Here is a 23,108-nt window from a genome sequence, read left to right on the forward strand (position 1 = left end):
GACAGAATGCCACAGTCTATGGAGGGTTTGTTTCACTGCTACAAGAGAAATGTTTAGTAGCCAAATTTCCTATATGGCACTTGCCAACTATTCTGCCTTTTTTTTTCCCACCCCCCATGACAACGCAGCAACTTCTCATTCAACTCTGTTTCCCAACATAACCACTTTCAATTCACACTACTGGCTGTTAGTTTTATTTAAATTATTATGAGATTTTCAATTAATAAGATAAAATATATTTCAGAAAATGAGTTTGTAAAGCCATAGCATGTGGCAGAATTTGTCCTCTTATGTTACAGAGCTTAATCCCAAACCTTGCATTATTCCTGGATAATTTAAACCTTTTTAAGTTGGGTACAGCCCTTGATAGCTGTTGGACAAAAGCTGATGACATCTGTAACCGCTAGATAGCTCTCTTCTCTTTAACAACCAGAGTTATTATAATCTATTTAGGAAAAAAGTCAAACATTCACCATGTACTGGATTGTTCTACATTGTTTCTAAATTAGTGCTCTACAATTTAAACCCTAATTCTTGTATCATCCATATCATCCTCATCCATATCATCCTTTTCTCTTTGCCAGCTCAGAGGTTAAATGAAGCAACAATTGTTACATTCCTTTAAATCATAATAATTTCAAAAAATGAAACACATGGGGTAGTGAAAGGAGGTGCAGTCTTGAGATATCTCAAACTACACAAATATTGTCAAATAACCATTGTTGCCATGTTAAAATAAGCATTCAAGCCCCAAACTCCCAGACCTGAATATTGAAGCAATTATTTCTCTTCTAACATGGTTTTTGAAAACTGTGACAAAAAAATTCAGAATAAGAAAGTCCTAATAATCAAAATGCACATTTGCCTTGGGTTTAACTTACTTTCTTCTCTATCACTTCTCCTGTAGGAGCTTTAATGGAGAAATCCATAAATGACTGGCTTAGAAACAGAAAAGCTTCCTTGGAAAGAATGCCAAAAACCTGGCCAGAGGCAGGACTTCCGTTGGGAACTCAATATACATGTGCACAAAACACAGGATAACCACTCCACCTGCAAAGGCTACGTAGGCAATTCCGTAGTAGTTCAAGTAGTTTCCATTCTTACAGTTTAACTGCAATGTGCTTTGGGGAGTGGGATTGACTCAATTCCTGCAATTTAACCACTCATAACAAAGGCCATCAGCAGCACCTGAACATTTCACTTAGAAATTCCATCCATCTTCATTAGTAAACAAAAGTGGTTTTTCTCCATTTCAAATACAATCCTAAATAGTGAAATAATGGCTTAAAAATTGTAATTATTACTCACTGGGATTCTGCAAATGCTGGTGTCTCAATTCTCTTTTTCCACAGAACTACTAACAAGACCATATAGATAGTAAGGACCTCATCAGAAACGAGCGCTTGTATTATCCAGTTTCAACACTTCATTTTGCAGAATTACTCCCTTCCTGTGTAATTTGCAGTGATGCTTAGCTAGCTTCCCAAACGGCTCAGTGTCCACTTTGCCTAACTAGCTTCAGTTTTTTCCAGAATTTAATTGTTCCCGCAAAATCACTTCCCTGATACATAGCCCAAGCTTCTCTTTTTCTGTGTGTTTCTATGTGAAACCGCATTTCTGAGTAAATACAGTGACAGAGACACAGCAAAATGCCTGCAGAGGAGAAAAAACAGCTCCAACAGCTGAACTGAGAGAAGCTAATTCACTAATATTTCACAGAATGTGTCACCCAAAAGCATTGGAAAAGAAATAAATCATCACAACTCATACACTCTGCTATTGCTCCGTCCATTCTCAGTACCCAGACCTTCGATATTCCCTCCTAAGAAAGTTAACAAAACTTAGTGTGCCTCAAACATACGAGGCCAACATTACCTGTATGCTTTAAAGCTCCTGTTTTGTTGATCAGCGAGCCTGTAGATTGGCTAGTCCATAAATCACTGTATTTCTTTTCACTCTTCAAATACAGCATATGTCCAGGTTTGATGCAGTGATTCCTGAAACAAAAATTACCTTGGTTGTAAGAGCAGAAATGTATTGCTGAGCTGCTGTAAAATTTTTTCTATGATATCTTTTGCTTTGTTCACCAAAAAAAAAGAAAAAAACCCAAACAAAAAGAAGGATAGCAGTGATTTTATTATGAAGACAAGACTCCCCAGTGCATAGGCATGGGAATGCTATTTATTACTGTGAAAAACCAGTGCCATGACAGGAAGAGTCGCAGGCTCCCAGTTTCAGTGTCTGTGCAGAGGTTTAGGTACAGCTGGTCCTGTCTCAAGTGGGGTCAGCTCTGCTCCTGTTTTAATGATTCTATGGTGGTACTTTAACAACTACCTTTTTTTGACACGGGGAACTGGAGCACTGATATCTAGAGATAAGATCAGTGCCCATCAGATGTTGCTGGGGATATCTTGCCACAAACTATCGACCTGTTCTTGCCACTCAGAGGACTCACAGTACCGTTTCCCATTCAGCAAGGCAACACTAGCATTCATTATAAGCATTTACTCCAGCAACAGCCATCTTTGAGAGACTTCAAGGTCAATTTTTGATGGATGAGTTGCAATATTAGATCAGATGCAGAACGTTTAAAGTTTAAAAGTATTATTGCGCTGTGGTCTTGCAATACATTAGGAACACATTGTCATAACAATTTCTCCCAGATTCCATTAGGGATGTGGGTTATAAAATATTTCTAATTACAAGTGGGACTATGTATGTAGCCAGCTTTCTTCTCAGACACATCAGCAGAGAAGGCTGATGTGATACAGCCTCTACCCATGACAAATCCGTGTCTGTCACAGAGGTTTCCCACAGTGATGGACGGACTTAAGACAACAATGCAGCCAAAGACCAAGTTACGATTTTTCATATTTGATATGTCTTCATTTCCTCTTTCTTACTCCTGCCTCCTCAGGGATTCTGCAGATCCAGTAGGAGATTGCTCACCTGCAATACAAAACCCAGGGTCTCCACCTACGAACTCTATTTATTGATGTCACTTCTGTGAAAGCTCTGGGGGTGGTTGCTTACATTCCACCCCCACCACTAATCCCTTCCTCATATCCTTACCCTGCCCTAGCTACTGCGTCACTCCTTTTCCCAGCTGCCTTTCTTTTTTCTCCCCTTTGCAAACATGCCTGAAATAATAACCAGTGGAAGCAAACCATCCCTCCTGAGCAATGTTTGAATGCACGTACCTCAGTTATTGTCAACACAACAGCCTTTAGCACGCTGAGAATTACACAACTGAAAGCTGTCAGTCAGCTTTTAAAGGAGTAAATGATCTGGACTTAACAATAGTAAGCAAACAAAAGGAAAAATGTAGAACAAGCTACTGTATGGAATTTGTTGCTTGTATAGTGCTTAAAGGAACTCTCTTTTTTTAATGTAAACAGCACTGGCACAAAACATCTCTGTTGTAGTGCCAGAGGTATAAGGAATTCAGTGTCCTGCCTACAAAACCAGGCATTACATTGTCATTAAATAAAGCTGTCCTTAACTGTGGGGTCAAACAAAAATTTAGTTCTTCAGTTCCTTGTGTGGACTGAGGGAGCAAAGGTGTAAAAAGAGATCAAGTTTCTTTCCATTAGCAACAAGTGCTGTCTGTGGTTAAGGAGATGACACCGAACAACTGGTACAAAAAGACTGCAAATCACCAAAATCAGGGGAGGTCACAGGTGTGCAGCATCCTGACAAGACAGGTGTTTTTCAAGCTATCAGGCACAGGACAGCTTCAAAAGCACTCAAGTAGTTCCAAGCACATGAAAACAAACCATATCATACATGTTTTACTCTTCAGGAAAACTTTCGTTTAAAACCATTATGGACTCTTGTGGATTCCTTGCAAGAGCTTCCTAAGGGGAGGTCCATTCTCTGCTTCATGGCTAAAACCAGCTGTTCCCAAGGCTGATATAATATTAGTCCTCTCTTTTGACTCAAGAGCTCATATCTTTCAAATATATGCAGATTATACTTATATCCCACTGTTTCGGAAATAGTCTTTACAAATTGTTTTCACACATCAGTTCGCTCAGTCTCTACATAATTTTTGGCTTTGTCCTCAAAATCTCAGAGCTGCAGAGAATTTCCAAACTCAGAGCTCTGAAGTAATTCTGAAAATTGTAAACATCGATTAAATTGTAAAATGTTTCAGAGATAGAAATTACCTTTTATCTAGAGGCAGCCCCAATACACAGAGTAGCCACCCTGTCATGACATAAAGCACCACTTGCAGTTCCTCTGCAGCAATTGCACCTCAAAAGCACAACACAGTAGGTGGTGCAGCTGTAATAAAAATCGTTAATTCCACTTGCAAGCCATGAAATAAGTTTGGTTTTCAAACAAAATAAACTTTATCAGGAAACCAGCCATTCCATTGCAAGAGCCACCACATACCCATTATTAATTGCATAGGATTGATCATCAAGGCCTTGTCTAAAGCTGAGCTCAGCCCAGCCAGTGCAATGCCTTGCTTTGTTTGCATATATCATGTCTGCAAGTCTGCTAAGCCTGGTCTCACAAACCCTACGAGTGTCTGCCCAAAGCAAACAACACATTGCATATCTGTTTATAAAGTATAAAAATAAGAACCTAGGGAATGAACTGGTAGTTACTGCTTAAGAAACAATAGCCCTTTCTGTCCTCAGCACGGTGACACTTCATAAACACCCTCTTCTTTTTGAGGAAGAAAAACCAGTGCCCTGCAGGCCCAGAGGGAGGGCAAAGATAATGCCAGAGAAAGGAGGCAGATAACAGGAAGATTTTTTTCTGTAACATTTCTACCATATCATTTATGAGGCTTTTTTTTTTAATTAACGGGTATGTTTGACCAGAGTAACAAAACACTAACTAGACTAATGGTCTTTGCTTGGTTCAACTCACGTGCTTTATTGCCTGTTGCCCTTAACAAGATTTTCAATGTAACACCACTCAGGTTCATTTCTAAGACATTTCTCTTCTTTCTTCATTCAACATCTTCTGGCAATCAAACCCTGGTGCCTCACACTGCTGAAAGTTTTACAAAGTTTTCAGGACTGTGGTTGACTTAAAAATTTCTTATCATATCACAGTAGGTGTAAGAAAGCTCAGTTGGCATAATTTGTCAGCTGAGAACATAAAAACAGGTCACATCAATAAAAAAGTGTGAGATGCTTCCCTATAAACATGAGTAGATCCAGACAGAGAACCATGGGCAGCTATCAATTATTTAAGGGAAAATCTGCCTGGAGACAGCCATGCCAAGCACTTGAATCCACCTTAATGGTGGAAGTAGACACATCTGTCTGGGGACCTCAAACCCTTTATGAGTAACACTCATGATACACAGAGAGCAAACCCTGAGGAAGGCTGTAGTGAGTGAGGGGGGTCAGGGGGAGCTCAGCCTGCTGTGGCTGCTGTGGGTTAGCAATGTACAGGACACATGGTGAAAAGTCAGGACTTCAAGGGGTCTGGCCTAAGTTAACACTTCCGTGTCACAGCTGCTTGCTTTAAGAGTGCTCACGTTAAAAGGCCTAGTGAAAAGTTAAGTGAGTAATATTGCAGGCTGGAAAAAGCCCTCCTTTAGACAAACTGATTAACTAGGAAGCCTCCAGCAGCCCTTCTTGGATGCATTCCCAGGGAAGTCTCTCGTGTTCCAGCTATTCCTCATCCTAGATAAATAAATGAATACAAAACGTTACTCGAACATGGAGAAAGTTGTTTTCAACAACTGATAGGAAGAGTTTTGATAATGGTGTAGTTCATATTAAAAATACAAATATCTCAGCATTGAAAGAGAGGACACCATTTCTCAAGCTGTATTTGCTCTCAGCTTAACAGACCATTCCAAAGACATTTTGAAAGCAGATGGGAATATGGGATACTGCAGAAAACCTTACCTCTAAAATAATTTTTTCCCTCTGTCAATATTCCTTCACGATAACTTGTGAAGTTTATGGAAAACAATTTATTTCAAGCAATCATAGTTTGAAAATATTCAAATCAATTCACACTTCTGTGTTTTTATAGGATATAAAACTTTCTTTTCCATGAGGTATTGTACTTTTTACCTGGAAGCACAAGCTGCATCAACATTTGTCCAAAAGACAACTGTCAAAGCAAAAGGAAATCACACACACCATCCAAACAAATTGCAGTTACAGAAACTTGGAGGCAAAAGCTGCACAAGATGAAAATTGGGGGGGGGGGAGTGAGACAAACAAAAAAGGATTTAATGGGAAACAAAAGAGGAAAGACTAGAGAAAAGGAGAAGAAAGAAGTGAACACTTAGAAGAAAAGAGAACTCTGGCAATTCACAAGCAGAATGCCTGACAGGAGAGAAGCAGAAAATTTGGCGGCAGACCTTGAAAGCAAAGCCCTGGTGGGACTGAGATTGGGAGGAGAGGAGGAGAGGCAAAGAGAGAAGGAGAAAAGGGGAGGGACAGATGAGCTGCAGTCTTGTCTGGCCACAACACAAAACCCTTCCCAGCCACATGTGTTGTCATGGCTGGCAGGCAATGCAGATAAATACAGCTCCTCAAGATTTGTGCAAGCACCAGTTTGTGGGGTGAAAGCATCTGCAGTCCTTATAGAAGAACCCAAATGAAGTTAGAATAGGAGGGTTCTATTATGATTATGTCTCTAATTTTAGAGCTGTAACAATGGCCGAGATCTATATGATGGCCCTTGCTCTTATTCTGGTGCCCTCCCACCACTTCCTGCTCTTCTGTGTATCACTGGCATGGCCAGAGCAGGTAGATGCAGAGTCTCTTGCCATTAGCTCCTACTTGGAATTCACACTGGAATGGAGGAGGCCTGCTTACACAGAGTGGGCTAGAGGGTACTTGCTGTGCCAAAATGCCCAAACCGCAAAGGGTGGAGGGAGCCGTGACGTGGGTTCCTTTACCAGGAAATTTAAACATTCCAACCCTGAGAGAACATAATGCACATGAGAGAGTGATCAAGCTGAATGGTCAGGGATAAATCTATGGGATTCTGGTAGTAACCAGCTTCATAGGGGCCTCCAAGGGATGCTGAGTATCTAAGGGGTGAAGAGTTACAGGTAGCCAGTCTTTCCCTAAACACAGAGGCTGGGCTTGTTTCTATGGTTGTCCCTTGCCTGGATGCCTTTGGAAGACTTTATTCCCAGCAGTATTTTTCCCTCCTGTGTAGTTTAGTAGCCCTAAGGACATGCTGTTTCTCTCTGCCACGGCATAATGGTGGAAATTACATCTCCCTCTGTGTTTAGTTTGCTGGAGATCATAAAAACATAGATGTGTTATGAGCAAATATTCCTGTACCTCCACCAGAAAGAATTATTCTCTTCCTGGCTCCTCTTCAGCACTCAATGGATAACAGGGCCAGGCTGTCTCTTCTGAGCACAAGAGATACCAACAGAGCTCTTGGCCAGGTACCACAAAAACTTCTGCCCAATCTGAAGCAAGAAATGCAAGGAAAAGGGAAAGAAACATTGGTAAAGTCTTCTTTGGCTCTTTCCAGGAGAGCTGACAAGGCTGAGTGACCGTAGGCTGAGCAAGTTGGCAAGGAAAGAACAATGTTTTTCAAGTTGGACTCTGTAGCCAAGTCTGATGGGTAGCATAACATACTGTATAGCCTCCAGCCAGAATAAAATCCAGAAAATAAATTAAAAAAAAATAAATAAAAAAACCCTACCAACAAACCACAGCATGCAGTCATCAAATCTATTCATACATTCAGGGCTGACTGCATAATCAAAGGAAAATTACTTCATTGGGCTCACTGCCCAATAACGGGCTGGAAAGGGTGAGACTTCATTTCTCGGATTAATTGCAGGCAATAGGGAGGACATCTCTAACCCCATAAAGCTGATATTCCTTGAATGGTTTATGATGACCATTTTGTTTACCATAACTCTGGAAATTCAACACAAAGGAAATCCAGAAAATAAATGATCACGTAGCAACTGCACATTTAAGAAGGAAGACTTTCCCTGCCTTGAAACATAGCCAACATTTTATATTTGCAAAATTATTTTCCAGTCCACAACGTCTGTCTTGGTTCAACAGGCATCTGTGTTTTAACCTACATCCCCTTTCATCTTATGATTGTTATTTAAGTTCTAATAAATTAGAGTGTTTAGAGCAAACTTTGACTCCTTGGCTGAGGCAATACCATTAAGCAAGTGCACTCCACACTCTGCTCACCCTCAGGAGAACACAGCACAAGGCAGAGAGAAGGTGCCAAGTAGTTTCCCCAGTCAGGGGAAGTATATTCCAGCACTCCTGGGAGATATTTGTCTGCCTTGTTCTTAAGAAGCCCCAAAGAAAGAGACTCCACAGCCACCTTGAACTGCTGTCTGTTCTGGGAGATCAGCTCTTCCTGCCACCAAAATGTCTTTTTCCTGCAAACCAGTTCCTGCCCTATCCCTAGGGAATATGTAGGATCAGCCAGCACCATCCTTCTTACATTCAGCACTATCAAAGGAGAAAAGGTGGACTTTCCCTTATAAAACAAATCCAAATCCTCCAGTTTTTCTGAACCCTTATTGCCCTGACACTCTCTTCAAGGAGTGAACTTCAACTCCTCTATTTGTTTGTCTCAAAACTTTCAAAATTGTATCAGGGCTGACTCAGTTCTTGAAGCTAGTCATTAGGTTCCAACAGAGGCTGCTTCAGTTCATCTTTCAAGTGTTCCATATTTCATCAAACTCCTGATGGATGCCTAAAATTAGCTACCTATTCTTAAAGCTCTTTTTTTCAGTATTAAGCTCACACTCTTAATTATTGGTTGTCAAATGAAGGTTAAGGATTTTATTTCTTTGCATGGTGCCAGATGAGATCAAATGCACTAAAATGAATGTTCACAACATGTAACACCTCTTAAAATTTGATGTTGAGACCAAAACAAAACTGCTAAACAAGAAAAAAGGTCTTATTATTATCTCTTAATGAGAACCACTGATTATTTTTTACATTTCATTTGACAGTCTTCATCTTAATTAATTCTACATGGCAAAGTTAAATTAGTCTGGCTGATGAAGATCATTCTGACTCCGAAATATACTTATTAAATGAAATTAAAGCATGGTGCTAATCAGGTGAATGAGCAGGTGTTACTAACCAAACACACCAACCCCAACAATGAGATAATGACAGGTACAGTGACAGACACAAAGCATTGCTATTTAGAGATGGGAAAAGGCTTGGAGCTTCCCTAAGAGGAAGAGCAACGTAGATTTAAATCCCTAGAACCTTCAGGATCCTTTGCTTTTTAAATTGTGCTTGGTTTGCATCTCAAAAATAAGGCAGCGTGTGCAGAAAAGGGACTAAAGATGCTAAAGATGGTTGGCAGGTTGTCCCAGAGCCAGGCAGACTGGCAGGGCTTGCTGTTCCACACAGCAAAGGCAGTTTGCTGTCAGTGTCCACTCATGTTTCCAAGTTTTGGTGCATTCATCCAGCAAGTTACTTCAAAACAAATAAAATAGTCTGGATTCAACACCACCTTCCAAGTGACTTTCACAAAATCAGGACGTATTTGTTAGATCCTGAGTCAAGGCAGTCCCATGTCTGTGTATGTCTGGGAATAACGTGACACAGGTAAGCAGGGCCAGCAGAGACTGCATTTGGATGTGAGGATAATTTCTGAATCAGCTTCAAAAGCTTTGTTTTGCTCAGTGACAAGTGAGATGATTAACACCAGGACTACTTGCTTTCATTTGCACAGAACACATGGTTCTCTGGCTGAAACCATAAATTTTCCTGGCAAACCTCTGACACAAGAAAGGGCTGGCAGTCCAAATGTGTATCGGGATGCAGGCTGACATAGGAATTGGCTCTTGCTGAGCAGGAGAGATTCCTGGGCATGGCTGGTTCTCTTTTGTGGCTCTGAGGAGAGGGTAAGACTTCTGTGCTTGCCTGTCCTGGGTGCCTTGGAGCTGAGCCACCGGCTGGGGTGGGCACACAGCCTACAGGCAGCCACTGTCCCCCAGGTGCTTTGGAAAACCCATTTTCCAGAGGGATACGGTTGTGGTCAAGAACTCTGATGGCTCACATTAATTCCTCACATAGCTTTTCAAAGATGAGACATGAGCACAAGCAAAGTGCCATGTGCTCTGAAATACTGTGGATTAAGCTCCTGAATATATTATTTACTACTTCTGCATAGCAATTACTCAAGGTTTTTCTGGGGGAGAGGAAAGTCTGCTTATGTTTCAGAGAAATTTAAGTCCTATGCTTCTCTAAATACACAAGAGGAAGTTCACCCAAATATTTTGCTCCCTGAAGTATCCCCTCTTCCTGACATTTCTTCTCTTACTGGGTTGTCCAAGGGCATAATTAAACCCAGATCTTATCTTCCAGGGACAAACACGGGGTCAATGTCAGAAAATAAAGTAGTTGGGCAGCTAGAACAGTTGTTATAGCATTATATATTATTGCCTGGATCCTTCAGGTTTTTTTACTGGTCTTTTAAGGTACGCACTGAAATACAGAATAATAATGTATATTAACTGGTATTAATCTCTTCCCACTCTGAAGAGATGGTAGTCTAAAATAAGCAACATACAAAAAGCCAGATGATGAAGGCAGACTATTCTATTAGTTAAATTTGCATTCAGCTCAGCGCTCTCATTTGCAGAATAATTTGCACCTGTACTTTGCACCAGTTTGAGGCAGCATTCTTGGGTCTGCAGTTGAAACTCGGTGAGAAGGTGTAAATAGAGACAAATTAACTATTTGTTCAGGTAGTTCAGATCCTGGCTAATTATGCTTACATCTACAGCAGCAGTTCTGCACAGGAATAAATCATGTCATGTCATTCTGTGAGTGCATTTTTACTTGCAGAAGTCACTTGGCTGTAAAAGTATAGATCAAATCACATTTTTTTTTCTTTTCGTAATAAAATAAAAAATATACATTTCAACATAGGCATAACTTCCAACTAATTGTTCCAGCTTACCTTATCTGTCTACAATTAACATTGAATTGCATTTGCCATTTTTCAGCCTCCAATTACGTTGTACAGATAAGGACTGAAAAACCCAAGAGTTTAAATGTAGCCCTTTTGGGGTAGGACTCTGATTTGATTCAAATTATAATGGCATTTTTATTACTATATTTTAAAAGCAGTTTTCCCTGATTTCTAATCTGTAGCTAGACCTCATTTTTGTGGCTGGCTTAACACAATCATGAGACCCATTGTTATACGGGACTTCCCCTCTCCCCCAGTTTCTAAATGCAACAACTAACAGATATGATTGTAACATTCAAGATAAAACGAGGGCACAGAGATGCAACATATAATCTTGGTACTTAGTGAAACATATACTTTACAAGAACTGCATTTATACCCAGCACTGATTTGCTCTGCCACTGTGCTGAGTTGTTTGATAAATACAGAGTTCCATACAACCAGAATTCCTTGGATATATATTATTGGGGCAGAATCTTTTCCCTCAACAGAGCCTTAGAAAACTAAATATAAATGCCTAAAATGAAACCTACTCATGAATTGCAACTGTAACACAAACCTGCATTAAAGCCAGTGAGAGTTTTGGGCACTCAAGAACGCAGGATACTTTATATAAACCATCCCAGGCAAGAATCACATTACTAATTAGCAACTGGCCAAAATAAACAGGGATCAAGGACATTGTGAAGCTAAAATAAGAAGAAAATCTTACTCAAAATGCAAGCCAGACTTTTCTAGAGTTTTGAAAGTCCAATTGCCCATTCTGATCTCTTCTTTCTTGCAGGACTAGTAACTGTGAGGTATTTTCCAAGCTTCTAGGTAAATGAGTCTTTTTTGCTCTTTCTTTTTAGAGAGATGGAATCAGCTGCATGAAGCTTTGCAGTGCCTTGGCATGCTGGACTGTCCCAAAACTCTCACTCTCCCCTAAGCTGTCCTCCTCTGCCAGTTCTACTGTCAGATAAAAGAGGCAGCTTACGCAACCTGCCAGAAGGACTTCTCTTCAACAGTAGGATTAACCTTCATTTTACAAGGTCCCCAACAGCTATCTTTTGGGTTGCTTTTTTTTCAATATTCACCTCTGCTTTGTATTCTGAGGAGCAGATGACCTTCCCTTATCAATAAGGGACTTGGTCCTGCATCCTCCCCTACCTCTGTGGGCACAGCAGGCTCCTCCTGGCCTGCGAGGCTCAGAGCCCTGTTCTCCCACCAATGCCTGCTCCCAGATGTAGATAACCAGAAAGCTTCTGCTTTAATGCAAAGTTAAACCTCTCCTTTCCAGCCTTTCACTCTGGGAAACAGAGAGAGGTAGGAACTGCAAATTCTTAAGTCACTGCCATGTTTAACCTAAGCCTTCTCCAACACTTTACTTCCATCCCTTCTCCACACTTTGCACACTGCTCCTCTCCACAGGAGCCCATCCTTCTCTTGACTTCATTTACCCTTGGGAATTTTTCAGAAGACAGAATGGGTGCCAAAACATTGTAACCTACATCCCCCTTTCACTCAGAAGCAAAGAAACAGTGATGCTCTGAAGTTATGGCTAAACATATAAAGACACAAAGCCCTCCTATGCTGCTGTCACTGGAGGTGCAGCCCTGGCAGCACAGTGTGGATGATCCACCATGCCAAGAAGCCTCTTTTATACCTTCTAAAGGCCATTATGAAACTGCCTAAGGTGCAGGAAAGCAGCAAAAGACACAGAGTACCTTTCACATGCAAATGTAAGAATAGGAAAAGCTACCACTGGAGGCAAAGAATCAGACAGAAATATAAATGCCAAATCCTGGCAAATGCAGCCAAAAGCAGTGTGTGTCTGGCTCCACGCACCCAAACTGAAGCTTTCTTGGCCCAAGAGATAACCAGGCCTGGGGAGGGAATGTGGAACTGTTTTAATGACAGAAAAAAAAATCCTTTTTTGCAACCCTGTTATCTTGTCAAGAAAATTGTTGTGGTATGGAAGGTGGATCATATGAAAGATGGGCAACAGCCCACAGACAGTCTATGGTCTTCCAAGTTTTGACCAGAACATACTGGTCTTTGCCAACCTGAGAAGAAAACACGCCAGTGAAAACAGATCTTCCTCCCAAGATGAGACCAATTACATTCATTTTGTTCCAGGCCAACAGCTTCTGGTTTCCCCCAATTCTGATTCAGGGTTTAGATTTAGCTCTCTCGGATGCTTTCCTCAAAGTCTGCTCCTCCAAGTTTGTGGCCAAAACAGCACTGTGGCAGGTAATTCCAGGTCTGACCCCGAGTGGGTTCTGGCATGCAATCAATGCAGCAGCTTGGGGTGATGCTTTTGTCTTGGTGGGTAAACCCTGTAAGGCTGTGAACCTTGTTTTCATCTCCTTGTGCCATCAGCACCACAGTCAGATTCTGTGTCTCAGCCTCAGTTTAAACACCACTTGTTTATACATATCCTGTGGTTTCTCTGGGCAAGACTAGGCACATATAATCCTTCCCCAAAACAGGAGCTATACTAAATATTATAATGTTTAGAATATATATATATGAGAGAAGCATTCCTTAGGATTACTGTGGTAATAGCATATAGCCCAATCAGAGACACACGGAGGACTAGATTCTTTTAAATTCATAGGATTATTTTTTTAATGTACTTTTCAGGTTATTTCAGTCACCCAAAGAAGCTGGCTAAAGAACTGACTCGAAAAAAATGTGGATCTGGACATCTACAACATACATTACACTTTTTTTCTAGTAAAGAATATGCAACAGCTGATGTAAATCAACAAAGCTTTCTTGATTTCAGTGCAGTGGTGCCAATTCATAATCTACAAGGATTTAGTTGTACTGCTCCAGCTAAAAAGCAGAATTTAATTCAAGCTGTCCAAATATACTTTTGACTCCTATATAAAATACAGAAGAAGAACAAATAAAGAAGAGACAGACACGTTTAGATGAGACTACTCAATGAGATGCCTTTCCCTTCTTTCCCAGAAGTGCACATTCGTACAGCACTGACAACCCTCCGCCCTTCTTAGTATTTTCTCTCTCTCAAAGGACTAACATGGAACAACCTCACCCCACTTGCACAGCATTCCTGTCTCTCTTCAGCTCACTCCCCTGCCTCAGATAATTTCCTCCTGGTGTCTCAGGACACACAGGAATACAGCTTGGAAAAGGGGTCTGTCACCTGCGACCTTTAGAAGGATCTCAGTCAGAAAGAGGGGAAAAAAATACCACCAGAACAAAAACCCTGCAGGTAATTCGGGGCAAGGAGCAAAACAGGTACTCACCAGTCCCTGTGTCCTTGTTTAACACAGAACTGTGTGCAGGTGTCCATAAAGCCCGGTTCCAAGTTGCTGGGAGGTCTCATCCTTCCATGCATGGCTGTCCTGGGATCCTGTGACAGAAACTTCTTACTGTTAAGTACTTTGCATTGTGCCCAACATTCCTAACGGCTGGCTTTCCTTATTTACAGGATTGTGAGGAGAGCTGGGCTGCTGGGGCTGGGAGAAGACAGGCTCCTTCCCTGCCATACCCAAAACACACAGTATACAGACACCTGACATGGTTATACACAAACTTCAGTTGGAATAATGTGCTACTTCTGTCACTTCATAAAGACACATAGCAGTCCTGAAAACAAAGAGGTGGTTAAGAAAAAGTCTGTCTTCATTTGTAATGACACAAGAGTTTGAGAGCCCCAATTCTGTGTTGAATACCTGGTAATGTTGTCTGCGTGCTACCAGATGAAGAAATCTGTTTCTCTTTCTGGCACAGCCCAGCAACATCTTTATGAGAGGACAGATCTGAAGTGAAATATTGAGATTAGGGGAAGATAAGAAAAGAAAATTCTTCATAACAATGAAGAATTATACTTACACAAGTACATCATCATAAAAATATTATCTTTAGAGTCCACTTCATTAAATTTTTTTCATTCCCCAGTGGATGATCACATCTGGTAAGACAGAGAAAGAGAAAACTCAGAGCTGGTCACAGTAAGAGGGAAATTTGCAGTGATCACCCAGTAAATGCATTCTATATCTGACAAGTTATGCCAGTGGCCAGACTGGCACCTATGCATGGATAAACCACTATGTCTGCATGATTTAAATGTATTTCAAGGCAGATAGGTTTTAACATATTATTTCACAAAGTATTTCCTTCTCTGATAAAATATTAATAGAACACTTCATTGAAAATAAATAATACAGATATAGGTAACAGCAGTCAAAAAATTCGATGGAGTTTGTAGAAATAAAAAGTAACAATGCTGGAGAACCATAAAAAAAATGAAAAATCCTTTAAAACTTGATAGTATCATATCATGTATCTAAGAGATATTTACTGATATTTTCTTTCTTTAGAGAAGCATGCAAGAAAATGAACTTGCAAAGCAACATTTATTTTTTCTTGCCTCACTTTAATTAGATTACCCTACTTGGGTTTAAAAGACTTACCTACACTATAATAATCTGTATCTGCCAGCTACAGATTTTTGCTTTAGAATATGAATAGCACATTGAGAAGTTATTAGCATACAAACTGAATTCCTTTTAGAAAGAACTGACTATTCAGGTGCTGTGTTTTCATATTTATATATAGATACCCATACACACTGTTTTAATCTCTCTGCTCTCTTGTAGGTAACAAAAACTTTTTGTTGTTTCTTTTCCTTTATCTTGTCGGGGCAGAAATAAAAAAGAGAGTAATAAAAAAGATTGTTGGATACTTGCACACTTTAAGGCCAGGCTATTAGATTAGCAATAATTAATATTTGATTAGCACTGCCATTAATGGGAATCCCATCACTGATGCCCATGAACTATGAATCAGGTGAAGAAGCCTGTGAAAATTTGTTAGAAAGTCAGAATTAATAAAAAGTTGAGTAAGGCTGCATAAAAAGAAGGCAAAGCCAGATCTGCACTCCTGATACTTACACTGGACACAAACAATGGGAAATATGAGACACACAACAGCTCCATTTTTAATTTTCTGACTGAACCCTGTATTAAGGCAATATATTATTATTTAGCATCAGTGGAGTTTCCCTGATCTGAAACAACTGAAAGTGAGATCAAAGTCAAATCCAGAATTTGCTGGAGACAATGGAGAAGGACTTGAGGGAAAAAATCCACAACCTTAAGACTTGTTTTTCCCTTGAAAACATCACCAGATGAGATGGTCTTATCAACCCTACAACACAGACTGATGTGTTAATTAGCAGTTATGAGAATAAGAAGTATTAACTTACTGTCCCTGCACTTCCACTTGAAACCAGATGAATTTTATCTTTAATTTCTCCTAGAAACTGAGGGTTTGCTTTCCTTTAGTGCTCTTGAAACAAGCACAAGGCAAATTTTCAAAGAAAGCAACTCAACAAATACAAAAATATACTTCATTCAAATTACTTGCAGGATTTCACTGTCGAGTCATTTGAAACTGAATCTTGAGTTGTAATTGAAGGGAAAAAAAACCAAACCACAAGGTCTGGTGTCAAAGATCTTGAAAAATAACTTGGCCTTGCCAAACTGTCCCTCAAGATCTGCAAACACACAGTTGTCCCTGACCTCAAGTCAACATAGCACATAAACCTGCCACTTTTCTCAGCTCTTGAGTCATCAAAATAGGACTTCCTCCAAAGACAAAAGGAGGTATTTCTTAAAATCAAGTTATTTTAATGATGTTTATGAACTACCAGCAAACTACACTTACCTTACCCCCCTGAATCACGCCAACCCTTTGTTTGAAGTAAAGCAACACGACCCAGTTTCTGTTCTCATTCAGAAGGCAAGATTTACAAAATATTGTGCTGATGGCTCATGGGGTGCTTCTCACCAAATACAACACGTATTTTTAGCTCCCTTCAAACCACTGTAAACAAAAGACAAAACAACAGCTGACTACCAAAGCACAGAGAGACACTTCCATTTCTAGAAGAAACTTTTATCTCCTGACTGATGTAGAAGATGTGGAGTTTGGGGCAGATCATTTTAATACAGAGATTGTTTTCCGTGATATTTTCAGTCAATTACCCCAGCTTCCCACCACAGATATATAAATCAGACACACACTTTCTTAATTATTGGAGGGAGTGGCATTATAAATCTCTGCTTTTCCCAAGATCTACAACCTCATAAAATGAGAATAATGTGCATCATCTCTCTTGCATAGCTTCTGGCATGTCATTTGCACCCTCCTTCCAGCATAACTGAATGCTCTGTGGGATATTTGTAGTAATAGTCATCAGTCTCTCTAATGAAAGAAGCCTGGAAAAAATATGGCACTTAAACTATCAGATGCTATTTCAGAAAAATAAATGCTAACATTTTCCAAATGCATCTGATATTCTTACTAGCATTAAACTTGGGTATGTTGGTGAAAACATTTGTATATTGGGCCATCAGGACTGAAGCTAAAACCAGCCGGAGAAAACAGAAGTAATTTAATTTTATGACATTTCTCTCTCACCAACAGACCCAAATAAGGGATAGGGTGGAGAAGGACTGCTCTCAGGTGAGTTATCTGTGCCCCTTTCTGTTGCTTAATAAACCTACACTGTAACTCTATAGGCACTTAAACTCCTAATGCTAGGTGGTGTTTAATTACACAAGTCATATTTAACAGGGATAAGAGTCTGTTCCTCACGGAGAAAATTTAGAAGTCTGGAAATTAACTTCCTATTTCAGTTCCTGGCTGACAACCATTTTATTGCTTATTGCTTTATCATCATGAATCCAGATGCATTATGTTTAAATTTCTATCTGAGAGCTACTATCAGCTCAGTTTAACTTTCTATTTGAGTACAAGCTACTACTCTGATAGTTGTTCCTATCACAGAGCCTGTAGAAAAAATGCTGTTTACCAAATGCAGTAAAGATAAATCTTGGGTGTTGAGACAAACCCAGTGTAATACACGTTCGACTGCGATTGACTGGAGATGCTGCCACTCAGAATTCCCCTTGATTCTGCAGAGTAATTCAATCTTAAACCAAAGCACAAAGAAACAAAATCTCCCAGTTTGCAGAGTTCCTGGCTTCTGTAGGGTCAGTGATAATGAACATGCTCCCTGGCAGAGTAAGGCACCACAGGACATACGGCTCTGAAACTTCCAAAGCCCAGGTCCAAGCCATGCCTTAGAAATACATTGCCAGTAAAACTGTTTCCTTGAATAACTCAGCTTTGATTTCCACCAAAATTCTTATTATTCTAGAAGCCTCCCTTCTTACCTCCTACTTTTAGGGTAGCTACTCATCATATTCATTACCCAGTATATTTGATCACCATGCTCAGCAGAGATGCAGTAGGAATTAAGGTAACAGGAAACCCATTTTTCCAAGCTTCTCCATGACAGACATGGTATTTCATAAAATAATTCCACTGCCCGACCTGGAATTTTATGCTCCCTCTGAGCATGACATATTTTGCACCTATGAAGTCAATCAAATGCCAATGTTATTTTTTCTTTTATTACCCAGGGCCAGCAGAGCAGTTTCAGTAAAAATAATTTATACCAACTGTTTCCAGTTAATGGAAATTCAAAGTCTTCAGACAGTATTTTTTATTTCTGGTGCTTGAATTCTCAGAGAAATAGCGAAGCATAATTGATCCCACATGCTTTTTATTGTTTTCCACATGAAAGAATCACGATTTTCAGTGGATCATCGAATTATGCTGCGGCCCCGTGCCAAGTCATCAAACAGCGAGGTCACGTGTGATGAAGGTGCAGTGTTCAAAGCAGGAATAGCATGTATCATATCTTGGAACTGAAGGCTTATTTCACTTTGTCTGAGTGAACCCAGCCAAGAAATTTTCTGGGGTTTTCCACGTTCTCCTTGTAAATTATGGGAACAAGTCCAAGAAAATGCGCAAATATTCATCACTAAACAACAGGATTACAGAACACACTCATTTCTAAGAGTACATCACACTGGAGCCAAGCCATTGCTTCAGCCACTTCAGAGATGCTAAGAACCACCAATATGAGGTTAACTGCACCTTCCATATTTCAGGAATATCACTGACACAGAAAAAGCGTTGCTGGGCATCACGTTTGCTGATTGTTTGGAGTATTAATTTATCTGCTTTACATGTCTGCTTCACAAAATCACAGCTAAAAGAGTATTTTTAGAAAATCCTGCCAATTTTTCAGCTTTGGGGAAAAAAAAACACTTTTCACTTTGTGTGCAAGTCTACAGCAGGTTGAGGAACTGAACCTTTTTATCATTCTTTGACTAATTTTGTGAATCTACTTCACACTTCTGCTGTATCATTTGAAGCCGAAAACTTGCTGGCAGGAGAACATCACCTTCATGACACGTGTCTTCCACAATGGAGCAATTAGGCACACATCCAAGAACTACAATTCCAGCACCAAGTGACAGTCAAACCCTAAGCTTTAAGACTACTTAAGTCACTGCAGTGCTTCCAGCTTGGACAGGGCTTTAGTAAAGGGGAGACACTTTCCATGCTCTGAAAGTTTGCTCTTCACATCATACGAGGAAGAACATAACACAGGGAGTGACCAGGCAAACGGGGATGTATCTGGAGTTATAGAATCTGAACTGCTCCACAGGGGTGTTGCACATGCCTTTCTCATCAGCACAACAACTTTTCTTTTTCATCTCACATACAAAACCATTTCTAAAATAATGGATACATCACCAAAAGAATTCATCAGAGGTTGAAGAAATAAAACTTCCATTTAACAGTTCATGAGGCCAATATTACCAGCTGAAGTTCAGTTGGCACCTTTTATCCAGTGGTAGGATTTCTGAGGAGAAACAGGAACCAAGGCAGATTTTATCTCTCAGCACTTCTCAGGCAGGAAATTTAATTTTTCACCTTCTGGAAGGGTTTCAACTGTAAAGACTTTTGAAGGAACACAATGGCAGTATGACCTAACTTGATGGCTTTAAAGAGAGGAAATACTAAATTTACGGCAGGGACTATGTTATAATCCAATACCTTGGCCTTTGTTAGAGACAGAACAAAGAGGGCTCTAGGGGATGATCTCAGAATCTTTGTCACCATGGCTCCTCCAGGTCATGTGGATTTATGAAAACAGCAACCTTCCCTCAAAACAAGTGCAGGCAACCAAGACTGAGGAAGAGCCTTGTTAGTCCTCTCTCCACACAAGAATATAAAAATGGCAATCTTGCCATTTTAAAGTTCTCCCTGCTTTTTGCCTCTCTGGATACTCTCTTGTTCATAAATCAATCAGCTCCATTAAAGGATTCCTTTATACCAGATCAAGACCAGAACTCTGAATGGCAGGTTTCTCCAGGGCTTAAGCCCTTCATCTGCTGCTTAGACCAGAAACAGAAAGCACAAATAACGAGATGAGAAAACAGTCACAACAGAAATTCTAGCTGATGTTCATCCTAGAAGACTTCTGAATTTGATAGACTGACCTTGAAAATCAGATTTCCCATTCCATAGACCAGTATCTGTTGCAAGAGGACATGGCAAAATTGTAGTAGTATGCATATATGAGAGGCAATGCAAATGTTTACCTATCAAATACTCCAAATATGTGCAAACACCTATCAAGTGTAAATACCTACCTACAAAGTTTTCACACTCAAGAGGACATTTTATATTTGTCTCTTTTTTTTTTGAATTGGTTTTGAATGCAGGATTACCCTTGCAGCTATTTAATTTTTCTTTTTTCTCCTCTGCTTTTTTTTTTTTTTTAAATTACACATTCCTGGGTGTCTGCCTAAGGGAATTTGGATGTTCTCAAAGAAAGGGAATGCTTAGGTCTGTCTCGGCAAGAGGAAATAAGATGAGGTTTTGCTGGAAATTGCTACAGAGAAAATAAAAGGATTGGGAAGGAATCTGAAGTATTAAACCCCACATAAGTCCAGCTCCCTGTTGTGAATTCAGCAGCAGTTTACAGCCAGTTTTGATCTGTGTGTCTTGCCCTCATTTTCTGAAATAATTTGTATTTATGTTAAACACACACCAACTTCACCCTCTAAAAATGCTAAACCCTCTCACAAACGAGCTCCTGTGTGAATACTGTTGGGTAAACAATACTCAAAGAAGTCAAGACACTATAACAAATAATTAGAGCTGATGACTGCAGCTATGAAATGCTTTTGCCAGGGGCAAAGAAATTAATAATCCTGCTGTTGTATCGTAGCATCTCTTATGCAAAATGCTTGTCTTGACTATTTATTTAGATGTGTGCAATGAGACATGAAGCTATGGTTTCTGTAAAATCCCCCAGGGGAAGCTTAGAGAGCCAAAACATCAGGGTTTGGGGCTTTTTTTTGATGTTGTGTTCTGTAATACCCTTTGTATGTGTTTCCCAGCTCTACATATATAAGATTAGAAGCAAAACAGAGCACTTCTCCAGCAGAAATTTTGCCATGTGGCTTGAGAGATGGTAAAGCATTCCTTGGTATACTGTCACTTCACATATCCTGCCTCCTTGAAAATTTTATTTGGAGGGTGACAGTAGCAGTAATGTGTGCTGATGATGAGTGCACTCCATTCCTTCAGGCATATTCTGGGGGTTTACTATGCTAAACCACACTTTAAAAGCCATAGGTATACCCTTTGTTTCTATATATTGGCATATATTCCTTCTCACAAATATCCCACAGATTATATTCCCTCTTGTAACATAGAGCCCATCTGGAAATGCTTCCAACTGCACACAGTTCCTATTTCTTTGTGGAATATATTCACCAAAATGGCCAAGCCAAATGGGAGGAAGCACAGACTTTTAAAAATAAACAAAAGAAAGTCAAGACAGTTCTCAGCTTTGCGCTGCTCGTCCAGCCCCAGCTACAGAGTTGAATTAACAACATTTCTACCAGACATCCAAGGACCCTCTGACTTCTCATTTGCTCCTGTTTACAGTGGAATATTTAACACACTAGCAATTCTGTGAAAAGGGCAATGCAATTTCACCTCCTTACTGCCGCACATCCATCGCGGTCGGCCATTTCCTCTGCGTCGTTCCACAGCCTGGAACAGCTCTGGATTCCAGGGCCAACAGCGTGAACCCAGTTATCCCATCTCTCCTTCTACTTCCCACTCTCCTGGGAGCATATTCTGAGCCATCTGCTGTCAGCACCAGTAGGTCTGCAGTCCCTGTAAGTGTGGAAATTAGTTCAGGGTCAAGGAACACGAAAAATCTCTTTTCCCACATGTTGGTCACTCCGGGGCCTTGCAAGTCACCACTGTCACAATCCCGTTCCAAACACGCTCCACGCTCACAGCTCCTCACAAGAACCATCAGTTGCATGGTTCCAAGATGCGAGTTTTTTGGCTTTAACTTCTTTTAGGAGTTCTCACTGTGGATCAGGATAGATGATGAGTGAATGCTCTGCCCATTTTTAAAAGGTGCTGAACTCTGCTTGAGAACTTAATTCTCTTCAGTGCAAAGAGACAGCCCTTGTGAGCACGAAGGAATGATTCCCAGGGACTGTCACCACTGCTAACAGATGGAGCAGAGCTGTCACCAAAGCAAGCAAGATTTAAATCTCAGCTGGGAGTCCAGGAACTCCCCAGACTCCCTCATCCCAGAGACAGATGACAAACTGGACCCCTATTTCCAACACAGCCACGCTACGGGGAAGATAATCCTGACAGCTTTTGCATTAAATGGCTTCAGACAGATACAACTGGCTTAGCAAACCTAACCAAGGACCTATAGCTGGGACTAGAGATGGTCAGAGGTGGATTTCAGATTTCTTTCATTTTTTTTCCTGACAAAGGTAGTATTTTTCTGTCACAGAGCCTAATGAAAAAAAGGTCCCTAGGAAGCAGAACATGCCTGGTTCACTTTGGTAAGGAGAGGACCACTTTGAGACTTGGGAATTATGTCCTCTGACAAGGGCCTCGCATCCTTCTCCAGAAACTCTGCTTAGCTTAGGGAAATGTAGATTATTATTATTGCAGAGGAAAAATAAATCAAAATGCCACAGTTCTCTCTGGAACGAGACAGGATTAGAATATTATACTGGAATACCAACAGGGAAGATCAAATTCCTTTTTGGCATCCGGAACCAAACTCTGCAGCATGAGCATATTTTTGGCTCTCTTTTGGCTTATTTAGACAGTAGCACTGACTCTGCAATTACACCTTTTAATATTGCAGAGTAGTAATTATCTCTCCCTCTTTTATTCACATTTGTCACAGCAACTCCCAATCGTGCACAGAAACTTTATACAAGATAAATGTGACTGAGCAAATC

At 40.3% G+C, this 23,108-nt stretch overlaps 1 long non-coding RNA gene across 1 annotated transcript; it reads right to left on the minus strand.

The window, feature by feature from the left end:
• Positions 1 to 1,888: 1,888 nt before the first annotated feature.
• LOC108502282 lies at positions 1,889 to 21,967 on the minus strand. The gene is made up of 4 exons (XR_001876408.1): positions 21,820 to 21,967; positions 14,776 to 14,854; positions 14,187 to 14,293; positions 1,889 to 1,997 (listed from the first exon to the last, which is right to left on the minus strand). It is a non-coding gene; the product is annotated as an uncharacterized LOC108502282 (long non-coding RNA).
• Positions 21,968 to 23,108: the final 1,141 nt, after the last annotated feature.

Source organism: Lepidothrix coronata, unplaced genomic scaffold, assembly GCF_001604755.1.
Source record: "Lepidothrix coronata isolate B3197 unplaced genomic scaffold, Lepidothrix_coronata-1.0 Scaffold116, whole genome shotgun sequence".
NCBI lineage: Eukaryota > Metazoa > Chordata > Aves > Passeriformes > Pipridae > Lepidothrix > Lepidothrix coronata.